This window comes from Lepidochelys olivacea (assembly GCF_965140295.1).
Source record: "Lepidochelys olivacea isolate rLepOli2 genome assembly, chromosome: 3".
NCBI lineage: Eukaryota > Metazoa > Chordata > Testudines > Cheloniidae > Lepidochelys > Lepidochelys olivacea.
In genome coordinates this window covers 43,160,460-43,185,454 of record NC_140413.1, presented here as the reverse complement: position 1 = coordinate 43,185,454, position 24,995 = coordinate 43,160,460, and the positions used below count along the sequence as shown (strand labels likewise).

The following is a 24,995-nucleotide window of genomic DNA, read 5'->3' as shown; positions in this document are numbered from 1 at the left end:
TTGTGAAAAAGAGAGATCTGTGAATTGGGACAGAATCATCACTCCTTTCCCTCTCCCCCGGCAAAAATTTCATTGAGTAGCTATGGGAGTCCCAGGCAGCACCAAGTTTGAAATTGTTTCTGGAAGCTGTGCAGGGGCATGGAGCAGACTTTTTACATCTTCTTACCTTCCAGTTGTGTAGGTGCACAAGGGAGGAAAGATCTGGCCTGTTTAAATAGTATAGTTCATAAAAGGTCACTATTCTGAACTTGGAACTCTCCATAAATCAGTAAATTAAAAAGGCAACAAGTTACAACAAAAGCTTTTTGTACTAGTTCAAGTTCCTTAGATCCTGAAGATGATGTACAAATTGCTTTGATTATCTGGTCAGAAATGTAAAACTAAATTTTTAACAAAAGTTGCTATGTCCAAACTGATGAGCTTATGTGGCTCTTACAACTCAAATGAGTGTCTTCATTTTCTTCTTCACACTTCAGTGCTCTCCATAGGGTGTTTTCTTTATGCACTCAACTTGATATTGCATACCAAAATTTATAGTAAAAGAATATTAAGGTTGTAAAGTTAAGCGCTCAAAAACTAGAAAATGTTAGAACTAAGATTGTCCAGGGAAACTTAATTCAGCTTCCGTGTGTCTGTGTGTTATGAGGCAGCCTTTAATTATATGATGTACTATTTTTCCACAGGATCCCTGCTGTATTCAGTGCATAGGATGGATAATGCTCACTGAATGAGCAGCTGTTCTATATTACTTTTTAGCCTCCTCATTCAAGGTTCCATGCTTAACTTAATACACTAAATACAATATTAACTTCCCCAATAGGTACCCTTACCATAGTATCTGAGTACTTCAATGAATTTATAGTCAAAAGATGACTGAGACTAGGTGGGATTATCATGCCTATTTTACAGCTGAGGAACCGAGGCATAGGGAGATCAAGGCCAACATTTGCAAGAGTACACTAACTTCACATGACTCATTTGAGATACCTAGAGCCTGATTATGAATTTTTTTCAGAGTATGTTAACATTTTTATAGTGTTCTATCTGGTCAAAGCAAAGCTCCCATTAACTTCAGTTGCATACAATTAGTGGCCAACTATGAACATTTTGCTTTAGATGTTTGTTCGACATCACACAGGAACTCTGCAGCAGAGGCAAGGATAGAATCCAATTCCCGTGGGTGGCATTCAACTACCTTGACCATGAGCTCCTCCTCTCTCTGCCTGCAGACTCTTGCCTCATTTGTAATAAATGACATCTGCAACAAATGAGTCAGAGGTCTGTCAAACAATAGAGTGATTCACTATACAACTCCATTTCATCCTCATAGCACAGTGCATCTTGTGCACTGAATGAGGCAGGGATCCCATGGAAAAAATAATATGTCATCATGTAATTAAAGATTATTATAATGCATATGTACATGAGGGCAAAATTAAGATTTCACAAGCAAACTTATTTTTGTCAGTTCCTAACCTCTGGGTGCTTGATTTGTCAACTTTAATGTTCTTTAATGTAGTTTTTTGATGTTTTTTTCCTAATTAAAAAACGCAAACTGAAAGCATAGAATTTCTATCATGTGGAACCCTACTGACCCCCAAGGTTTGGACCTTTAGACCCATAGCACAGATTTCTACCACTTGAGTTAACAGGATAATTGGTAGCAATAGTTGCCTGTTATCCTCCTTATGGACAATCCTCTAGATGGGATGAGATGCACACTTTGCTACTGGGTATCACAGCTAGTTGCTGACAGCAGCAGGATGTAGGGACTCAGGACTCCTGGGTTCAGTTCTAGGTTTTGTAGGGGACTGTGCTTTTAGTGATTATACACCCTCTGCCCCCATACTGTCTGTCTCCTTGTTCTCCTATTCCTCCAACTCTGGCTCATGTTCTCTTCACCCCAATACTTGCCCTCTCTCCACCTCTGCTCCTGCCACCCTTACCCAGTCCTGGCTCTTGTCCCTATTACCCCCCACCCCAATCTTGTGACCCCTGACTCCCTTTTCCCTCTGCATCGGTATATCCCCCCTTTGCTTTTACTGACTCCCCTACCAACCCTCTGGGTCCTATAACCTACTGCCTTCCTATCCCCCCCTCACCATCTGTGAAATTCACTCAGACTAATTCCTCCTTCTCCTTTGTGCTGCTTGAGCACCAGCAGAGGGGGAAATGAGAGCACAGGAGAGACAGTCTTGTTGTCTTTAATTCTGCTCCCAGCACCAAAGCAGCCACTGTTAGCCAAGAGGAGCAATTGCTGGGAAAGTCCTGCTCAGCTTGTGCAGCACTGGGTTGGAGCATACTCAGTGCAGATGGAATCTTCACAGAATTTAACTGCCAAGTTTTAACAAATGTCTACTGAATACATGCAATTATATTTGTTTTGTTTGGGGGTTTTTTTGGAGGCATATAATTACAGCTGCTGAAAACTCTTCCATTAAAATAATGGTTCAATGGAAAATGTTTTCCCATAAATCAAAATTCATGGAAAAACTTTGATCTTGCTGAAAAAATTCTGTTGAAGGAAGGGGGAAACTGAAATGAAATATTTTATTTCAGGTTGATTTGACCTGAATTGAAATATTTAATTGGTTGAACTGATGCAAAATATTTCATCTGGTGAACAGTAATTGGGATAAAGTGCAACGTGGTTTTACAAAAGGTAGATCGTGTCAAACCAACCTGATCTCTTTCTTTGAGAAGATAACTGATTTTTTTAGACAAAGGAAATGCAGTAGATCTAATCTACCTGGATTTCAGTAAGACATTTGATAGAGTTGCACGTGGGAAATTATTAGTTAATTTGGAGAAGATGGGATTAATATGGGAATTGAAAGGTGGATAAGGAACTGGTTAAAGGGCAGACTACAACCAGTCGTACTGAAAGATGAACTGTCAGGCTGGAGGGAGGTTACTGGGGGAGTTCCTTGGGGATCAGTCTTGGGACCAATCTGATTTATTTTTAGCACTGATCTTGGCACAAAAAGTTAGCATGTCCTAATAAAATTTGTGGATGACACAAAGTTGGGAGGTATAGCCAATCTGGATGAGGACCAGTGTTCCCTCTAAGCTATGCACGTGTGCGCGCATACACAGATCTTAAACACCGCACACTCTGCTTCGGTGGCGGCTTTTTTTTGTTGTTTTTTTGCTTCGTCGGCGGCACAGAAGAAATTTTTTGTGCACACGGCTTGTTAAAAATTAGAAGGAACATTGATGAGGACCAGATTATCATATAAGAAAAACTGGATGACCTTGTATACTGGAGGAATAGAAATGGAATGAGATTTAATAGTGCAAGGTCATGCATTTTTGGGTCTAGCAACAAGAGTTTTTGCTATAAACTGGGGACTTATCAGTTGGAAGTGACAGAGGAGGAGAAAGACCTGGCTGTATTGGCTGATCACAGGATGACTGAGCCGTAAATGTGATGCTGCCATGAAAAAGGCTGATGCAGTCCTGGGATGCCAGGCAAGGTATTTCCAGTGGAGACAGGGAAGTGTTGGTACCCTTATACAAGGCACTGATGAGCCCTCATCTGGAATACTGTGTGCAGTTCCGGTCTCACATGTTTAAGAAAGGTGAATTCAAACTGGAACAGGTCCAGAGAAGGGCTATTAGGATGAGCTGAGGAATGGAAACCCTACCTTATGAGAGGAGACTCAAAGAGCTTGGCTTGTTTAGCTTAACCAAAAGAAGACTGAGGGGAGATATAGAGAGCAATCATAAATACTTCAGAGGGATAAGTTAAATAACTCCTCTCCCTCCTTGGTATTTAAGAGCCAATGTGGACATAAGAACAAATTAATATAAACTGGCCACCAACAAGTTTAGGCTCTAAATTAATGGAAGGTTTCTAATCACCAGAGGAGTGAAATTCTGGAACAGCCTTCCAAGGGAAGCATTGGTGACAAAAAAAACCTAACTGGCTTCAAGACTTAGCTTAAGTTTTGGAGGGGATGTTATGATGGGACTGCCTATAATGGCATGTGGCTCATTGGCGACTGCCAGTAGCAAAAATCCCCAGTTGCTGGACACTAAAGGAAGAGGGCTCTGAGTTACTGCAGATAATTCTTTTCCGGATATCTGCCTAGTGGGTCTTGCTCACATGCTCAGGGTCTAACTGATTGCCATAGTTGGGGCAGGGAAGGAATTTTCCTCCAGGTCAGATAGGCAGAGACCCTGGGGGATTTTTGCCTTCCTCTGCAGCAAGGGGCACGGGCCACTTGCAAAATTAAACTAGTGTAAATGTTGAATTATCTGAAACTTGAAGTAATTAAACCATGGTTTGAGGAGTTCAGTAACTCAGCCAGAGGTTAGGAGTCCATTTCATGAATGGGAGAGTGAGATTATATGGCCTGCAATGTGCAAGAGGTCAGATGAGATGATCAAAATGGTCCCATCTGACCTTAAAGTCTATGAGTCTATTACCTCACCCCCCACCCCTGTCTCATTTATAGAGTACTTCAGGTTGATTTGATTTTCCCCTTAGATTTAAACTCTGTCAAAGGTTCAGGATAAATTCTGTTCTTTTGAAGCCATTTACTGTGTTTTGTTAACTGGATTTCTTCATGTTCTTGGTTTTTAGCAGTCAGATTGAATTTCCATATAAAAGAGTGTTGTTTGGTTCCTCTCTCTCTCTCTCTGTCATGTTGAAACACCACTCTACCTTGTTGTCTTGGTAGAAGACGTTTACTTCTGTTCAAATGATTTCTGCATAATTTTGTGAGAGATTCGTTTGTAAGCAGTGCTCTCTCCTTCCATATTAAATATGGTGATCTTGTACCACATCAGCCATGTTCTGGTCTTATTCTACTCACATGCACATCTGCCTTTTAAACAACTAAGAAAAATCTGTTTTTGTTTTTTAACTGTCACCCTGCTATAGGACACATAAGTAAAAACAGAAATCACTTCCCACTGTAGTCAGAAGTGTTCAATGTTACACTGCAAGGAGAAATATTAATTAATGTAATGTAACTACTGTTACACAAATGTATCAAAGTGCTTATTTTTTATTCATTTCATATGTGTATGAAACAGAATTAATATGTAAACACTTTTTTTCAGATGGTCAAATCATTTCTAAGACGCAGTTTGTTCTAATAGGCTTTGTTTTACCTCAGTAAATCATGTTCAATCATACACAAATTTCATAGTGTGTCATAGCAGAAGTGTAACAAGTGGCACTTTGTGCAGATTTTCTTAGTTGGCTATTGAGGCGTTTATTATTTCTAATGAAATTAATTTTAAATATCATCCCAGTTATAACTTGGTAAGAGAGACTTTTTTCTTACATCAATTTAAAAAATATCCTCTGAAAATAATCCCAGTAATTGTTTGGATACAAGTGGCAGCTTTTTTCCTAAATACTATAACCTAGCAAATTTATTCACTAGCAAACCTAGCAAAGTCATGTGCACAACCTATTTGTGCCAGAAGTGTTTATATATTCATTTGACCAGGGATCAAAAATTTGTACCACATAAATTAGTTGACCAATCACAAGGAAAAAATGAATTTTGAATATTTATGGTCAATCTATAGTATAGAAATGGTTTAGGTTTAACGTGCATGGCTTAGGTGCTTTTGAAAATCCCTTCCATTGCATAACAAAAAAATTTAATCTGCTCATAAATGTTCCACAAGCAGAAAGGGAGGCTAAATTAATCAAATTATTTGCTGTGCCATTCATTCATTCAGCTCAAGCAGTGAGATACTTTTAAAGAACTGCATCTGTTTTACTCAGTTAAGGGGCATAGTTTCTTCTAATTCCATGCACCTAACTAATATTAAGGTTGTACTTTGAGAAGAGATCATATTCATAAATGCCAGTAGGTTATATACTCTTCAGAGCGGGGACTGCATCTTCCCCTGTGTTTGGAATGCATGGGTTTTCCTTTTTCCAACAAACAATAAAGGTAATTAGGATTGTTTTCAATTTCAATTAATTTTCAAAGCATAATTTTCTACTGAGCAAAATTATATCTAGAATTTGCTTTGATTTCTGAAACATCAATCAACCTTTTCAAAATTAAAATGCAAATTGATTTTAAATTTAGGTAGCTAATAATAATCAAGAAATGTAACTGTAATATATTGAAGCCATGCATTTATTACCACTTAATTTTACCAGTACTGTATATTTTATTTTCATTGCATTTATCTGCAACGTCTCAGTTGGAAAGAGACTGGTATTTACATATGTCAGATTTGATTTGCATCATTATAGGGAGACAGAGTGCTCATTCACTGTCAAGTCTCGCCTGGTTTACAAACTTTTCAATCTCCACTAGAAAATCTGCCACTCCTGGTGTCACCTTTCCACACAATGAACTTCTGGGTCTTTCCTTTTCTCTTGACCTCAAGGCGTTATTTGAGAAGGGCATTTTGTAGGCAGTTCTTGTAACTTTCAGTTTAATTTGAAGGACACTCTAAACTGATTATTGCAAAAACAAGGGGTGGCTGAGTTTATCTAATCTGTCAAAAAATTTCATTGGATTGATAATACAATGAGAGATGATGGAGACTATAAAAGTGTCAAACTACTAAATATAAATGATAGGTGCCTTTGAGTGGGGCAGGCAGTAGAAGTACATGTTAACCTGATAGACACTGAAAAAAGAAGTGTGCACACAGCATGAAAACCCTGGACAAACACACTTTTACTTTTAGGCTCAAGCCAGCAAAGCGCTTAAGCACATGCTTAATGGAAGCGCATTCATAATGTGTTTGATGTCAGATGTGATTACATACCAGTGTATAGTTAGGGATATTCCTGAGTACTTTGTTGGAGTGGGGTGTTAGTGCTTATGCTAGTTGTCTAGAGTTGTAATTACAACTTTTGAAAGATTCTTTCTTCTGCTACATATCCATTTAACCTGCTTATTCCATTATGTTGGATCAGTACCTCCAGAAGCAGAATATTTGTTGTGAGCACCAGAGTTGTCCTTTTTCTAGTTTCCAGACCATGGGTGAGACAGAAAAGTAGGCTAACTGCAGAAAGACAGGCAGACCAAGCCCATTCAACAAGTAAACATAAGTACAACTCATATTTGGGGCAAAAAATTGTGGGACATTGCACTTAGTGGCAAAACGCTAATTGACCCAAGTGGGATGGACTTGACCACAAAAATACATATTAAAATCTACAGTAGTTAGACACAGTAAAACATTGTTATTTCTTTTACATCAAAAGAGAAAAAAATAAAAAGGAAGCCAAGTGGCCACAGCTAGTGGCATTGAATAAATAACAAAGTTTCTGCTCTCTGCTAGCTCTCTGATTGTAGCCACAATTAACCAATGAACACTATTCCCAGAGCTGTGAAAATTCCCCTGGGAATGACCATGCTAGAGTAAGCAAAAGAAGACATGTGGCTTACCCTTAGTCAAAAACATAGAAAGAATATCCATTTTTACCAAATGGAAATGGACATCAGTATTTTCAGGCTGAATCATAGAGGTTGCAGTGGGCAAAAAAAAAAAAAATACTCCATGAAACAAATTCCTAGCTCCCCTCAAATTTTCCCTTCAGTAAAAGCTTGACAATAGAGAAGTCTAGCAACATACTTTAGCATGATCTGAGACAGGATGAAAAGCTAGTTCCAGAGTTATGTAGGCGCCACTGACAATGCTGTACCTCCAGTCCAACAAAGACGTGTCTGTTGGTTTTGATCATCTTTAATGTACTTCTCAGTTAAAAAAGAAAGAGGATGTGACCCTAAGCAAAGGTAATAACCTTTGTACAAAATATGCCTTGTAAGGTATCATTTGAAAACTAATAACTTGCTGGTCAATAACATCATGGTGAAATAAATATAGCAACATCATATGTAAACCTGTGAATTCCCCTTATGATATGTCACTAGCATATCATAGAATATCAGGGTTGGAAGGGACCCCAGAAGGTCATCTAGTCCAACCCCCTGCTCGAAGCAGGACCAATTCCCAGTTAAATCATCCCAGCCAGGGCTTTGTCAAGCCTGACCTTAAAAACCTCTAAGGAAGGAGATTCTACCACCTCCCTAGGTAACGCATTCCAGTGTTTCACCACCCTCTTAGTGAAAAAGTTTTTCCTAATATCCAATCTAAACCTCCCCCACTGCAACTTGAGACCATTACTCCTCGTTCTGTCATCTGCTACCATTGAGAACAGTCTAGAGCCATCCTCTTTGGAACCCCCTTTCAGGTAGTTGAAAGCAGCTATCAAATCCCCCCTCATTCTTCTCTTCTGCAGGCTAAACAATCCCAGCTCCCTCAGCCTCTCCTCATAACTCATGTGTTCCAGACCCCTAATCATTTTTGTTGCCCTTCGCTGGACTCTCTCCAATTTATCCACATCCTTCTTGTAGTGTGGGGCCCAAAACTGGACACAGTACTCCAGATGAGGCCTCACCAATGTCGAATAGAGGGGAACGATCACGTCCCTCGATCTGCTCGCTATGCCCCTACTTATACAGCCCAAAATGCCATTGGCTTTCTTGGCAACAAGGGCACACTGCTGGCTCATATCCAGCTTCTCGTCCACTGTCACCCCTAGGTCCTTTTCCGCAGAACTGCTGCCTAGCCATTCGGTCCCTAGTCTGTAGCTGTGCATTGGGTTCTTCCGTCCTAAGTGCAGGACCCTGCACTTATCCTTATTGAACCTCATCAGATTTCTTTTGGCCCAATCCTCCAATTTGTCTAGGTCCTTCTGTATCCTATCCCTCCCCTCCAGCGTATCTACCACTCCTCCCAGTTTAGTATCATCCGCAAATTTGCTGAGAGTGCAATCCACACCATCCTCCAGATCATTTATGAAGATATTGAACAAAACCGGCCCCAGGACCGACCCTTGGGGCACTCCACTTGATACCGGCTGCCAACTAGACATGGAGCCATTGATCACTACCCGTTGAGCCCGACAATCTAGCCAGCTTTCTACCCACCTTATAGTGCATTCATCCAGCCCATAATTCCTTAACTTGCTGACAAGAATACTGTGGGAGACCGTGTCAAAAGCTTTGCTGAAGTCAAGAAACAATACATCCACTGCTTTCCCTTCATCCACAGAACCAGTAATCTCATCATAAAAGGCGATTAGATTAGTCAGGCATGACCTTCCCTTGGTGAATCCATGCTGGCTGTTCCTGATCACTTTCCTCTCATGCAAGTGCATCAGGATTGATTCTTTGAGGACCTGCTCCATGATTTTTCCAGGGACTGAGGTGAGGCTGACTGGCCTGTAGTTCCCAGGATCCTCCTTCTTCCCTTTTTTAAAGATTGGCACTACATTAGCCTTTTTCCAGTCATCCGGGACTTCCCCCGTTCGCCACGAGTTTTCAAAGATAATGGCCAATGGCTCTGCAATCACAGCCGCCAATTCCTTCAGCACTCTCGGATGCAACTCGTCCGGCCCCATGGACTTGTGCACATCCAGCTTTTCTAAATAATCCCTAACCACCTCTATCTCCACAGAGGGCTGGCAATCTCTTCCCCATTTTGTGATGCCCAGCGCAGCAGTCTGGGAGCTGACCTTGTTAGTGAAGACAGAGGCAAAAAAAGCATTGAGTACATTAGCTTTTTCCACATCCTCTGTCACTAGGTTGCCTCCCTCATTCAGTAAGGGGCCCACACTTTCCTTGGCTTTCTTCTTGTTACCAACATACCTGAAGAAACCCTTCTTGTTACTCTTGACATCTCTGGCTAGCTGCAGCTCCAGGTGCAATTTGGCCCTCCTGATATCATTCCTACATGCCCGAGCAATATTTTTATACTCTTCCCTGGTCATATGTCCAACCTTACACTTCTTGTAAGTTTCTTTTTTAGGTTTAAGATCCGCTAGGATTTCACCATTAAGCCAAGCTGGTCGCCTGCCATATTTACTATTCTTTCGACTCATCGGGATGGTTTGTCCCTGTAACCTCAACAGGGATTCCTTGAAATACAGCCAGCTCTCCTGGACTCCTTTCCCCTTCAAGTTAGTCCCCCAGGGGATCCTGGCCATCCGTTCCCTGAGGGAGTCGAAGTCTGCTTTTCTGAAGTCCAGGGTCCGTATCCTGCTGCTTACCTTTCTTCCCTGCGTCAGGATCCTGAACTCAACCAACTCATGGTCACTGCCTCCCAGATTCCCATCCACTTTTGCTTCCCCCACTAATTCTACCCGGTTTGTGAGCAGCAGGTCAAGAAAAGCGCTCCCCCTAGTTGGCTCCTCTAGCACTTGCGCCAGGAAATTGTCCCCTATGCTTCTTCAAAAACTTCCTGTATATGTTCAATATCAGATATATGTTCAATGTTCATATGTTCAATATCAGATGCCCTTGCCTTGGTAAAGTTGTTCAATGGGTCTATCCCAGAGAAAAGAATGTAGCTCTTCTTCGAGTTTTTGCTATGTCAATTCCATTCTAGGTGTGTGCGCACGCACATGCACAGCCGTCGGAGATTTTTGACTTAGCAGTACCCATGGGGTCGGCTGTAGCACCCTCTTGAGTGCCACGCTTATGCAATTGTACATTAGGCACTGCCAACCCTACGCCCTCTCAGTACCTTCTTACCAACCGCGATGGTTGGTCGGAGCACTTTGTCTTGCATCGCAAGAGCATTAGCAGTCCATTGTTCTGTCTCCTTTGTTAGTTGAAAGGTACTTAGTTAGACCTTTACGTTAAGTGTTAGAGTAGTTGTTTAGGAGTTAGAGTCCCGGCTGGGACTTCACCTCGGAGCGGGGCATGCCCCATTCCGCAGACTCTAAGCCATACTCATTGTGCAGTCAGATGATGCCCACTAGAGACCCCCATGAGAGCTGTTTAAAGCATTTGGGGGGAGTCCCACAGAAAGCACCAATGCAGGATCTGCAAAAACTTTCGCCCTTGAACTCAGAAGGAGCAGGATATCTGCTTGAGGGCCCTCCTCATAGAGACTGTGCTTTGTCCTACATTGAAGCCCTTTCGATCGGACACCACGCCTGGCACCTCAGTGTTGGCACACAGCACACCACCAGCACTGCAGCTCCATTCCCCATCCCCGGTGCCTAAGAAGCAGTCAAAGTCGATGGGCTCACCAGCACCTCCGAAAAAGGGGGCTTTGGGCAAAGGACCTGTGTCAGGCTACATGCCCACAGTGCAGCTGCTCTGGGTACCGCTGCGGTAGGACCACGTAGTGTAGCCAGGGTCCCGCCTCCAACTCCTGGGAGCAACAAGAGGTCCCAGCCCCTAGCAGGGTCCAGCAGCCAAAAAGCAAGCAGGCTGACTGGCACTGCAGAAAACGAGCCAGGTGACAGACCCGCCCAATGTCCTGGCATCTAAAGGCAAGCTGGTTATGGGACTGTCTCCTAAAGCAATGGAGCATCCCTGATTCCCATATTGCAAGCATCAGTCAACATCACCATGACCTTGGACCCTTGCACCACAGCCTTGGTCCCCGATTAGAAAACACAGGTCCTTGACACCAAGATCTCCACCTGCAAGGCACGGGACACCTGAATCATGATGCTGATCCTCGTACCCATGGTACTATTGGGCCTCCTGCCAGAGTTTGCCCTGGTGCATATCACCATCGCCTAGGTGGTCTCCCAGGCGTTGATCCCCCAGGTGCGTGATTGTTCCTGGTCATGGACTCACAGAACTGGTCTCTGGCTCCCCAGTACCGCTCTTTGGGCAGGCACCATCCTGGCCTTCTCCTTACTCGTCACAGATGAGGGTCAGTTGGCAGACTCAAGCATCTAAGGCTTCGCCCTGGTCACCAGAAGGGCAATGGTCCAACCCTGAAGAGGAGGTCAGCCCTTTGCCTATAAAAGGCAAATCTCCACTGTCCCACGAGACCGGCACGGCTTCGGAAGTGGCACCGCGGAGTCAAGGGCAGTGGCCTGCTAAGTGGCAGAACTGGAATCTGTGGGGTGTACCTGTTATACTGGTCCCGTACTCCCATCGTTCCTCCCAGGCCTCATCAGACAAGCTGCCCCTGGCACAGCTGGCACCCTAGTCAGAGCACGGTGACAAATCTGGTGTGGGGGTAACACAGCAGACCCCAATATCCAAGGAGCCATCCCCAGATAAACAAGGGGAAGCAGTCTCTCCCCCTGCTGTGCAGTCATCTGCATCGTCTCTGGACGAAGCGGTGGTGGGCCCCTCGCAAACGAGCAGCCCCCTTGACGACTTCAAGGAGTATCAGGCCCTGCTCGAAAGGGTGGCTGCCAACCTGAACTTGGAGGTCAAGGAACTAGTGGAGGAATCCAACCTCTCTAATATTATACTCTCCTTCACCCCGGCCAGGGTCACGTTTCCCGTCTACCCAAGCATCCTTAAAATTGCAAAGTCTGTGTGTCAGACCCCCTCTTCCATCTTGCCTAACTCCAAGAAGGTGGGAAAGAAGTATTATGTCCACGCAAATGGGTTTGAGTACCTCTACACCAGAGATGGGCAAACTACGGCACACGGGCCACATCCAGCCTGCGGGACCCTCCTGCCTGGCACCTGAGCTCCTGGCCTGGGAGGCTAGCCCCCGGCCCCTCCCCTGCAGTCCCCCCTCCCCAGCAGCCTCAGCTTACTGCATCACCGGCACAATGCTCTGGGCGGCCGGGCAGCACCGATGCAAAGCCTCGGCCTGACCAGGTCCTCTGTGCTGTGCAGTGGCGTGGCTGGCTCCAGCCGGGTGGCGCGGCTGCCTGTCCTGGAGCTCTGGGCGGCGTGGCTATAGCGCCACCGGTGCTCCAGGCAGCACGGTAAGAGGTCAGGGAGCAGGGGTGAGGGGGGCTGGATAGAGGGCAGGGGAGTTTGGGGTGGTGGTCAGGGGGCGGGGGTGTGGATGGGGGTGGAGTGATCAAGAGTGGGGAACAGGGGGTTTAATGGGGGCAGGGGTCCCGGGAGGAGGGAGAGGGGGGTTGGATGGAGTGGCAGGGGGCAGTCAGGGGCAGGGGTTCTGGAGGCAGTCAGGGGACAGGGAGAAGGGGTGGTTGGATGGGGCAGTGATCCCGGAGGGGCAGTCAGGAGTGAGAGGAGGGGTTGGATGGGGTGGCGGGGGGGCATCGGGGTGGGGGGGGGGGTCTGGGGCGGTCGGGGACAGGGAGCAGGGAGTGGTGGACAGGGCAGGAGACCCAGGGGTGGGGGAGTCAAGGGGTGAGATGCATGGGGGGTCAGATAGGAGATTAGGGGCTCAGCCTGGCTGTTTGGGGAGGCACAGCCTCTCCTAACCGGCCCTCCATACAATTTTGGAAATCCGATGTGGCCCTCAGGCCAAAAAGTTTGCCCGCCCCTGCTCTGCACCCACACTCCAGGAGAATCCCTGGTCAACGAAAGGGACCAGCAGGGACAGGCGAGGGGCACACTGAAAGATAAAGACACCAAGAGGCTGGATTTGTTTGGCAGGAAAATTTATTCAGCACCCAGCCTTCAATTTCAGGTATTTAACTATCAGGCCCTGCTAGGCACATACAACTTCAACCAGTGGGACTCCATCAGCAAGCTGAAGGAGGACCTACCACAGGACCAAGCCGAGGAGTACGTCGCCTTGGTGGCCGAGGGCAAAATGATGGTGAGAGGCTCCCTCAAGATGTCCTGGGATGCTATGGACTCTGTGGTCAGGGAAGTCACCTCCGCAGTGGTCATGAGGCACAGCTCCTGGTTACAGTCCTCTGGGCTGTCCCAGGAGATGCAGACTACCCTTCGGGACCTTCCATTTGAGGGAGCAGGGCTCTTTTCAGAGCTGACGGACTTATAGCTCCATGGCCTTGAAGACTCCTATTCCACCCTCTGTTCTTTGCACCTTCACAACCTTTCAGCAGGCTAGAAAGCCTTTCCATCCCCTGCCTCTGTTGAGGTCCTGGGGTATCCCCCGGTCCAGCTCCTACAAAAAGAATGGTGACAAAGGATTTAAATAGCGCCACCCTTCATCTTCCCATTCCTCCACCCAGTCTCATTCTTCCAGAGGCCAAGGAAGCCAGAATCAGGTGTTTTGAGGATGCGCCCAAGGATGGCACCCTAGTAATTTCCCAGGACCCCCTGCTCTTTCCTCAACCGTCTTAGGACTATACAAGAGAAGGGCAAAGAAAACCCCCAAGTTACCTTTTAAATGTATTCTTCTGAAGGATACCTCCAGGAAAAACATCTTTCACCTAAGACGACAAAGGTACCAGCTCTTTGATTTCGAGGGGATAGATATTGACACAGGGGTTCAGTCAGCCATCTTGATGGAAATGTGGTGAGGATTTTATCTTGAACCAAGTCTAGCTTGTTAAGTTAGTTACTAGAAAGCATTCTATCTTGTAACCATTTCTGACTTTAATACTTGTACTCAAAATGTATTTCTTTGGAATGAAATAAAGTAGCTTTATTTTTAATCTAAACCAACTGAGTGCTGTGTTTGAACTGAACTATTTGGTAAATCCTGTTAAAATAGCAAGTTATTGGGTATTGATTCTTTTTAAAGGATCAACAAACCTTAAAATTCCTCTGATTGTCCCAGGCGAGGGCTGCACATTTTGGGAAAACAGGGTTGTGAAGAGTGAGGAGTCACCTGACCAGTTGTTAACCAAGGCTAATGAAGATCAGTGGAAATCTGTGGTAGCATTGGACATGGGCTACCTAATACACAGCTATAGAGTGCATGCTTGTTGTGGATATGGGCATCCCACACAGAGAGCTATAGTAGGAAGGCATTTTGAGGCACTCAGGGTAATTGGTCATACAATTCTTCACTGGTCTGGATTGTACCTCAGAATGTAACAGAGAAGTCCTGCTATTTTTAAAATAAGGAATATTTTTAAAAAACATGACTGCATCCATGTTCTGTTGCTGCAGTCTAACTGGAAAACAAAAGCATATATGCCTTTTCTGAGTGATGGTTCATTGCAGATCTATATGCATGTGAGAAACATTAGTGAAGAATGATCTACAGATGTGTTTTAAATAACTATTCAACTTATTTCTTTTCTGAATTTGGAAATTTCATCACAATTTGAAAAACATGACACAGTGTCTGAAACAGGACACTGTACAAGATGCAGTGTACTTTTGCATTCAAAAAGTTACATTCGTTCATTAAAATTGAATTCATTAATTGACTCTAGCAGTCAGTTACATCGTCTAAATATTTTTGGTATATTGAACTGGGAGCAAGATATGTACTAATAAACAGTATATGCATTTTTTCAATATCTGAATAGGCAAAAATATAAACCCTTGCAGGAGAGCCCATTCTTTTCTGTGTTGTACGTTGTTAGCACTAGAGTGAATATGTCCTGGAGAATCAAAATTTTGTGCCATTTGATGACTTTATTCTATGTGAAATGTGTTGATGGTCTCCACACAGGTCCTAGAACATAGATGTCAACATCACACATATTACTATCAGTTATCAATCCTTTTGACAGTTTGAGAAGTGCTCTTCAACGTTCTGTGAATAAACAGAAAAATCCCACTTTGCAGTACTGTAATCTAGAACATCATGAGCATTAAATTTACGGGGGAAAGCCATGAGAACTGCAAATGATCAGGGAGAAAAAATAACTTTAAAAAAGAAATAAATTGAGCTCTTTTCAGACTATTTGAAAACATGTGCATGCTTACCAAACTTTCTAAGACACAAAACTGTTCCAGTAGCCTCTAGCAATGGAAACTTTCTAGTGAGATTATTGAAGTGAGATGATCAGATTAGAAAAAGTTAAACATGTTCCAGCATTACAAATAACTTTTATTTTTTTTTATAGTGCCTAGGAGCCATAGTCATGGACCAGGCACTGTACAAGCTCAGAACAAAAAAGGTGGCTCCTGCTTCAAATAGTTTCCAATATAAATAAAACATGAGATGAGATGGTTGCAGTGCGGAGTACAACAAAACAGTGAGACAATATTGGTCAACACAATAAGTGGTAGTCTCAGCACACCAATGGCCTATTGTTGTCAGATATTTTTGTAGACATCACAAGAGAGTTGAAAAGAGGGTTTTGAAGAATGATGAGGTAGCTTTGCAAATGTTAGTAGGGAGCTGTTCCCAACAGACAGCTGCAGCGGCACAGGAGCCAGCAAACTCAGCTGTAAACAGGGGAGTTTCAGTGGGAGTTTGTATTGTGGTGCTTGTTTGGGCTTGGTTTTTGCTGTGAGTGGTGGTGTTTTGGTGTGGTTTGTGTTTCCCAGATTAACAGGATTTAGGTGGGGAGGCTATGACAGATACAGAGGAAGCAGTGGGAGTGATCCATGTAGTGGAAGACACAACAAAGATGACTGGATGTGGAAGCTGCGGTATGCACATGATCCTGGAGGGGGTACCTGGAAAGAGTTTTGTCTGCATGAAGTGCCTCTGATAGAGCTGATGGAAGAGAAGATCCTAGGACTGGAGATGCAGGTGGAAAGTCTGGTTGAGTTTAGAAGGGGGTTTGAGCAGATTATGGAGCAAAGACATGAGGGAGCTGAAGGGAAAAGCTCCGACTTGCAGATGGAAGGAGGACTGAAGAATTCTGAGGGGAGACTGCTGGGTGAAGAAATTGGACAGTGGAAGCATGTGACTAAGAGAACCAGGTAGAGGAAAAGACTGGCTAGTGAAGGAGAAATAGAGCTCAAGAACTGGTTTGCAGAGTTGGAAAATGAAGAAGGGGCTCAGCAGGTGGTCACTGAAGGTGGAAGGGCAAAGAAGAAGAGAAGAGCAGCTAGTCCTTTAGGAAAAGGGGAAGCGTCAATGGAGACTACACCAAATATGAGCCCCAGGAGGATACAGGATGGGTTGAAGAGGATTAAAAGGGAGAATAGGAATGGAAAGAACTTGCAGCCAGAGGGAACAGGGAATAGACCGGAGAATCGCACTGTCACCAGGAAAAGGCAGGTCTACGTGATCGGGGACTCCTTACTGAGAAGAATAGACAGGCCTGTAACCAGAGCTGATTTAGAGAATAGAAAGGTATGCTGTCTTCCAGGTGCTAAGATATGGGATGTGGACCTGAGGTTGAAAAGGATGCTGAAGGCAGCGGGAAAGAATTCACTGATTGTCCTTCATGTGGGAACAAATGATACCGGTAGATTCTCACTGGAACGTATCAAGGGAGACTATGCCAGACTGGGGAAGACTCTTAAGGAAATCGAGGCTCAGGTGATCTTCAGTGGGATTCTGCCTGTTCCTAGAGAAGGGCAACAAAGGTGTGACAAGATTATGACTATCAACAGATGGCTCAGGCAGTGGTGCTATGAGGAGGGCTTTGGGATGTGTGGCCACTGGGAGGCATTCATGGACAGAGGACAGTTCTCTCGGCATCGACTTCATCTGAGTCGGGAAGGAAATAGACTTCTAGGATGGAGGCTGGCACAACTGATTAAGAGAGCTTTAAACTTGGAATTTGGGGGAGATGGTTGGGAGATGTCCAGGTAATCTCCATGCTGGATTTTAGCATTGAGAAGGCAGAAAACAAAGTAAGAAAGGATACAGCCATGGGTAGGAGAATGGACATAAGGAGGAAGGGCAGTGTGGATACCAGTCTAATAGGGAAGTGGATTGGACTGAAGAATTTATGGATCTAAAGGCAGAAGAGGCCTGGGATTACTTCAAGTCAAAGCTGCAGAAGCCTGCATCCCAAGAAAGGGGAAAAAATTCAAAGGAAGGAGTTGTAGACCAAGCTGGATGAGCAAGCATCTCAGAGAGGTGATTAAGAAAAAGCAGAAAGTGTACAGGGAGTGGAAGATGGCAGGGATCAGCAAGGAAAGCTAACTTATTGAGGCCAGAACATGGAGGGATAAAGTGAGACAGGCTAAAAGTCAGGTAGAGTTGGACCTTGCAAAGGGAATTAAAACCAATAGTAAAAGGTTCTATAGCCATATAAATAAGAAGAAAACAAAGAAAGAAGAAGTGAGACTGTTAAACACTGAGGATGGAATGGAGGTTAAGGATAATCTAGGCATGGCCCAATATCTAAACAAATACTTTGCCTCAGCCTTTAATAAGGCTAATGAGCATCTAGGGATAATGGTAGCATGACAAATGGGAATGAGGATATGGAGGTAGATATTACCATATCTGAGGTAGAAGCGAAACTTGAACAGTTTAATGGGACTAAATCGGGCAGCCCAGATAATCTTCATCCGAGGTTATTAAAGGAATTGGCACATGAAATTGCAAGCCCATTAGCAAGAATTTTTAATGAATCTGTAAACTCAGGGGTTGTACCGTATGACTAGAGAATTGCTTACATAGTTCCTATTTTTAAGAAAGGGCGAAAAAGTGATCCAGGTAACTATAGGCCTGTTATTTTGACACCTTTAGTATGCAAGGTCTTGGAAAAAAAATTGAATGAGAAAGTAGTTAAGGACATTGAGGTCAATGGTAAATGGGACAAAATACAACATGGTTTTACAAAAGGTAGATTGTGCCAAACCAACCTGATCTCCTTCTTTGAGAAAGTAACAGATTTTTTAGACAAAGGAAACACAGTGGATCTAATTTACCTAGATTTCAGTAAGGCGTTTGATATGGTGCCACAGGGGGAATTATTAGTTAAATTGGAAAAGATGAGGATCAATATGAAAATTGAAAGGTGGATAAGGATTTGGGTAAAAGGGAGACTACAGTGGGTCATACTGAAAGATCAACTGTCAGACTGGAGGGAGGTTACCAGTGGAGTTCCTCGGGGATTGGTTTGGGGACCAATCTTATTTAATCTTTTTATTACTGACCTCGGCACAAAAAGTGGGAGTGTGCTAATAAAGTTTGCAGATGATACAAAGCTGGGAGGTATTGCCAATCTAGAGAAGGACCGGGATATCATACAGGAGGATCTGGATGATCTTGTAAACTGGAGTAATAATAATAGGATGAAATGTAATAGTGAGAATGCAGGGTCATGCATTTAGGGATTAATAAGAAGAATTTTAGTTATAAGCTAATTTATAACTAAAGGGACACATCAATTAGAAGTAACAGAGGAGGAGAGGGACCTTGGAATATTGGTTGACCACAGGATGACTATGAGCTGCCAATGTGATATGGCCGTGAAAAAAAAAAAACTAATGCAACTAATGCAGGCGAGGTATTTCCAGTAGAGATAAGGAGGTGTTAGTACTATTATACAAGTCACTGGTGAGACCTCATCTGGAATACTGCATGCAGTTCTTGTCTCCCATGTTTAAGAAGGATGAATTCTAACTTGAACAGGTACAAAGAGGGGCTACTAGGATGATCCGAGGAATGGAAAACCTGTCTTATGAAAGGAGACTCAAGGAGCTTGGCTTGTTTAGCCTAACCAAAAGAAGGTTGAGGGGAGAATGATTGCTCTCTATAAATATATCAGAGGGATAAATACCAGAGAGGGAAAGGAATTATTTAAGCTCAGTACCAATGTGGACACAAGAACAAATGGATATAAATTGGCCATCAGGAAGTTTAGACTTGAAATTAGATGAAGGTTTCTAACCATCAGAGGAGTGAAGTTCTGGAATAGCCTTCCAAGGGAAGCAGTGGGGGCAAAAGACCTATCTAGCTTCAAGATTAAACTCGACAAGTTTATGGAGGAGATGGTATGATGGGATAACATGATTTTGGCAATTAATTGATCTTTAACTTTTCATGGTAAATAGGCCCAATGGCCTGTGATGGGATGTTAGATGGGTGGGATCTGAGTTACTACAGAGAATTCTTTCCTGGGTATTTGGCTGGTGAGTCTTGTGCACATGCTCAGGGTTCAGCTCATCCCCATATTTGGGGTTGGGAAGGAATTTTCGTCCAGGGCAGATTGGAAGACGCCCTGGAGGTTTTTCGCCTTCCTCTGTAGCATGGGGAATGGATCACTTGCTGGAGGATTATTTGCACCTTGAAGTCTTTAAACCATGATTTGAGGACTTCAATAGCTCAGACATAGGTGAGAGGTTTATTGCAGGAGTGGGTGGGTGAGATTCTGTGGCCTGCATTGTGCAGGAGCTCAGACTAGATGATCATAATGGTCCCTTCTGACCTTAATATCTATGAGTCTATGAGTCTAACTGTGAGGGGCATCATGGGAAAAAGGACAAAGGTGTCTGTTTGAAACATTTAACAAGAGGTGATGGAGACTGGCATCATGGATCAATGGGAGGTTGGGGGGTCAACATTTTGATACTGATTGAGAGATGCTAGCTAGAATGGGATTAGGCCCTGAAAGGCTTTGAAAGTGAAAACTAGCATCTGATGTTTGATGTAATAGAGAAGGGGAAACTGGTGGAGGAATGTTAAGAGACAGATGACATAAACAGGTTAAGAGAATGATCTTTGCAGCAATATTCTGAATGGATGTAAGTGAGACAAGACTCATTTATCAAGGCCAAATAAAAACATATTGTGGTAATCAAGATGTGAGATGATAACAGTTTTAGCCATGTGGCTGAATAGAAAAGGCCATATCTTCTGATGCAAAAAACAATAAGCAAGATTTAGACATAGCCTGGATGTGAGGTTCTAGAGAGATGTCATAGATGAAGATGATGACCATGTTAGATTTCTGTTTCAGGGAGGATAGTGGTGGTGTCCCCAATGATTGTGGGGGGAGATAAGAAACTCTTAGTTGGGTCCACTTGTATGTCTTTCAAAAGTTTTCAGTACAAGTGAGGTCAAAAATCTTGATGCCAAAGAAATAATTATTGGAAAATGGAGAGAAGTGTTGATAAAGGGCAAATTCTGGGTAAATACCACAATGTTAACAAGCAAAAGACTTGTAGTACATCTGAATATTAAACATTTATAGAGAACCTTCAAGACATCTAAACTACTGAAGGTAATCAATGGCTTGATTTAAGTTGAGCAATTTGTTCTCCCCTTCCCCCCACCAACAACCTGAAAAGGTAAGATCAGACAAGCTTGTCTTGTGCAAGGAACAGGAGTTATTTTGTTATGACAACATATCATGCCTCTATAGACTGTAACAAGATCAAGATGTTTGATCTTCCCTAGTGGAAAACACAAAGTAAGAGCTTGGACCATGTTTAACAAATCCTGTACTGCAAGATGTGGTAGATCCTAGAGGTATGATCCTTGCCATATTTAAAGGAGCAGTACACTTCTGGATGAACACTGGCCTGGATCCCCCCTCTCATAAAAGTACCTGTAAATGTGAGGAGAAAGGGCTGTGGTGAAGAGGAAAATTCTGAAATACTTCTCTTGTGAAGAACATTCATTTGGGGGTTAGGGAAAGTTCCATTTTAATTGATTAAGCAGCGGTTCTTTCACTAGAACATCCAAATCCCATAGTACCTGAATAAGTCAAAAGCCATCTGTATGGAGACACTGTGAACCTGTTGACTTGTGGTATTCATCTTTGAACCAGGCTCATTTGAAAGTGAAAACAGGCAAATTTTCACTAAAAATGTGATAGTATTTTCCAGAGAAAAATCAGATATTTAAAAAGTTATAAATTTCTTGTGCAGGAACATCAGGTTTTGCATTGAAACATGCTTGGCCACTGTATAAATCAATGATACATCCACACCTTGAATACTGTGTGAAGTTCTGGTCACCCCCATCTATATATATATATAAAAGAAATGGAAAAGGTACAGAGAGGAGCAACGAAAATGAGTAAGAGTATGGAACAGTATCCACACGAGGAGAGATTAAAAAGACTGGGACTGTTCAGCTGGGAAGAGAGACAGCTGAGGGGTGTGGGATATGAATCATGAATGGTGTGAGAAAATGAACAAGGAAGTACTATTTACCCTTTCACATAGCACAAGAAGTGGGGTCACCCAATGAAATTAATAGGCAGCAGATTTAAAACTAACAAAAGGAAGTACTTCTTCACATGACGCACAGTCAACCTGCGGAACTCATTGCCAGGGGATGTTGTGAAGGTCAAAAGAATAACTGGGTTCAAAAAGAATTAGATAAGTTCATGGAGAATAAGTCCATTGGTGGATATTAGCCAAGATGATCAGGAATGCAACCCAATGTTCTGGGTGTTCTATGCCTCTGACTACCAAATGCTGGGACTGGAGAAGGGGGGAGTGGATCACTGGAGGATGGGGGATTTCCCTGTTCTGTTCATTCCCTTTGAAGCATCTGGCATTGGCCACTGTTGGAAGACAGAATATTGGGCTAGATGGACCATTGGTCTGACCCAGTACAGCCGTTTTTATGAGGAAAATCAAGCCACTTTGTGGAGATGATATACAGTAAAACCATTTTGAACAATGAAATTACTTGGAGTAAAATTTCCAGCTTTTTTAAAAATTATGTTTAACTTGCTTATTTCAACACACTGCTCCAAATTAGTCCTCAGTGGAAAGTACAAAAGATTCTCCATAATTACGGACCTCTGAACTCAAACTTAAACCACCATGCCACAGGCAGAGTTGCTCCTGTTGTTGTAAGGGTGCTTATGATAAAGGTTTAAAGTGACTGAAAATACTATCTTGAGGTTTCCTAGTTCTTACTCTTGAAAAATAGCTCTGTCAAATTTGCAGCCTTGACAAATGAAAACATTTTTGGTCAGGGTTTTTTTTTGTTTTTGTGTTTTTTTTTCCTGGTTGCTAAACCTTATATCTGAAAATAAAGATTTCTGCTTTGCTCTCAGCATTAACACTGTGGAATCAGAATTTGTTTGCCTGTTGTGTTGAGGATGTGTGGGACAGAATAGAATCCAGCTTACTCTAACATAGCTATAATGACACGTTTGTGCTTGCCAGAAGCTGGGAATGGGCAATTGGGAATGGATCACTTGGTGATTCCCTGTTCTGTTCATTCGCTCTGGGGCACCTGGCATTGGCCACTGTCAGAAGACAGAATCCTGGGCTAGATGGACCTTTGGTTTGACCCAGTAGGGCTGTTCTTATGACAGTAGTAAATACTTGACTTTGTCAGAAACCTGAGGAAATATAAGAAGATTAGATATTGTTAGAAGCATATATGCAACAGGAAGTGGTTAGTTTAGCAAGGGTAGTTTTCTGACTATAACCATGCTTTAAAATTGACTCTTGTAACAAACTTTTTGTATATATTTAGAGATGAACTCTTCTGGAAGAATAAATGTAGCTAGCAAAATTGAACTCTAAGAATAAATATTTTTGTTTATACACTAGTTTGTCTCATTCTTAATCACAGTGCAGAAATGAAATAATTCATATTCACGTAAGTAGTACTATTTAATAAGACTTATTTGTATACATTAACTACTGGAGGATCAGGCTCTTAGCCTGGAAATGTTTCCTTGATCATCACCTTGGATAGAGAAAATGTTCACGTTGCATACACTAATATGGAAATACTGTGAGTCAGAAGCTCCAGAATTGGATTTTTACTCATAACAATTTGATTTATGTCACAATATACCAGGAAGGAACTTCCTTTAAGTTACTGTTATGTTTCATAGCTAGAATGTTCATTTTTTTTAGCTGTATCCGGAAATACATCTCTCACATTATGATAATCTTTCATCAGCTGATTTTGAACATTTTTGGAACAGACAATATACTGTATCAGAGACAGAGAAAGGAGATAAATACAGTTTTTAACTCTGATAGGCTGGTGGGTGTTGCTATTTTCTATATCTTTAAAATCATTGCATCTCTGAGACAAGAATGGAGGTGATTCAGACGTTTAAATGTGCCATAATTATTGCAATTTTATCAGTTTCAGGAGGAAGCTATACTTGAGGCAAGCAATTCTGCACTTACAAGAGCTTTTTACTTAGCTGTATTTTTGTAGCACTGCAATGCCTTTTTTATATGAATTGATTTCCATGAGTATTTCTCATCTTGTATAAAGCTTTAGCTTTCACATAAATTAATTGCCCATGATTCTGCTGGAACAGTCAGTCAGGATTTATAGCTCTTATCTTCTGATTGTACATAACCTGTTTGTCACCATGCTTCCTCTATGTCACCTTATTCCATTCAAAAGCCTATCACTGCTTGAGAAATTTACATCTAATCTCCCATCACCTCTCAATCGCAGTGCTGTCTTCTGTCATCTGTAATCTACTCAGGCCTGTCTAATTCAGTCTGTGCTGCTAAAACATTCCAACTAACTACACTTTCTGTATTCAGGAAGAGAGTACTACCTTATCCTTAAAGGGTTTTCAGAGATTCTGAAGATGACATGTTTTTTTTCTTCCTCTATCCTTCATGGAGGGAAGCAAAGAAGAAACGGAAGGTGTGTGTATGTGACAGACAGAGAGAGAGAGAGAGAGACTGAATGTATTTATATTCATTTTTGTGAGGGCCATAAACTGTAAAGGTATTTTGTATGCCATTATCTGTATATTTGTAATCAATATAATATTTAAGCATATTACATAAATAACTAAGAGTTACCACTTTCTAGATAGAAGATAAAAACATAATCACACACTTTACAAGTAAAATCAGAGTCTTAGTTCTGTGAGGACCATAACTTTATACAAATTTGTCTGTAACAGCTGTGTGGGTGTGTGTGAGGGGAGAATACAGACTCTACTCTACCTGATGTGGGGGAAAGGGCACAATGGAGACTTCAAGCTGCCTTAGCGCTTTCACATATTCCTGAGTTGGCCAGGAGTAAATCAATATACTATTCCACTGAACACATGTGTTTCTAGTGGGGTCCTACTGGGATTGGTTCTTGGTCCTTTAACTTTTTTATTAATTAACTGGATGGAAAACTTAAAAACACTGATAAGTTTGCAGATGACACACAAATCGGGGGAGCAGTAAATAATGAGGATATGTCACTGATTCAGAGTGATCTGGATTTCTTGGTATGCTGGCCTCATGCAAATAATATGCATTTTAATATGGCTAAATGTATACATCTAGAACAAAGACTGTAAGCCCTACTTAAAAGATGGGTGACTCTAGCCTGGAAGAAGTACCCTGAAAAAGATTTGGGGCTCATGATGGATAATGCAACACTCTGGCATTATCCTTGGATGCATGAACAGGGAATTTCTAGTACGAGTCAAGAGGTTATTTTATTTCTGTATTTAGATTTGGGGCAACTGTTGATGGAATACTGTGTCCATTTCTGGTTTCTGCAATTGAAGAAGGATATTGATAAATTAGAGAGGGTTCAGAGAAAAGCCACAAGAATGATTAAAAGATTAGAAA

At 42.6% G+C, this 24,995-nt stretch overlaps 1 protein-coding gene across 1 annotated transcript in view; it reads left to right on the top strand.

The window, feature by feature from the left end:
- The window catches only part of CSMD1 (CUB and Sushi multiple domains 1), a 2,028,540-nt gene that overhangs the window by 1,296,001 nt on the left and 707,544 nt on the right, over window positions 1-24,995 (top strand). The window lies entirely within an intron of this gene.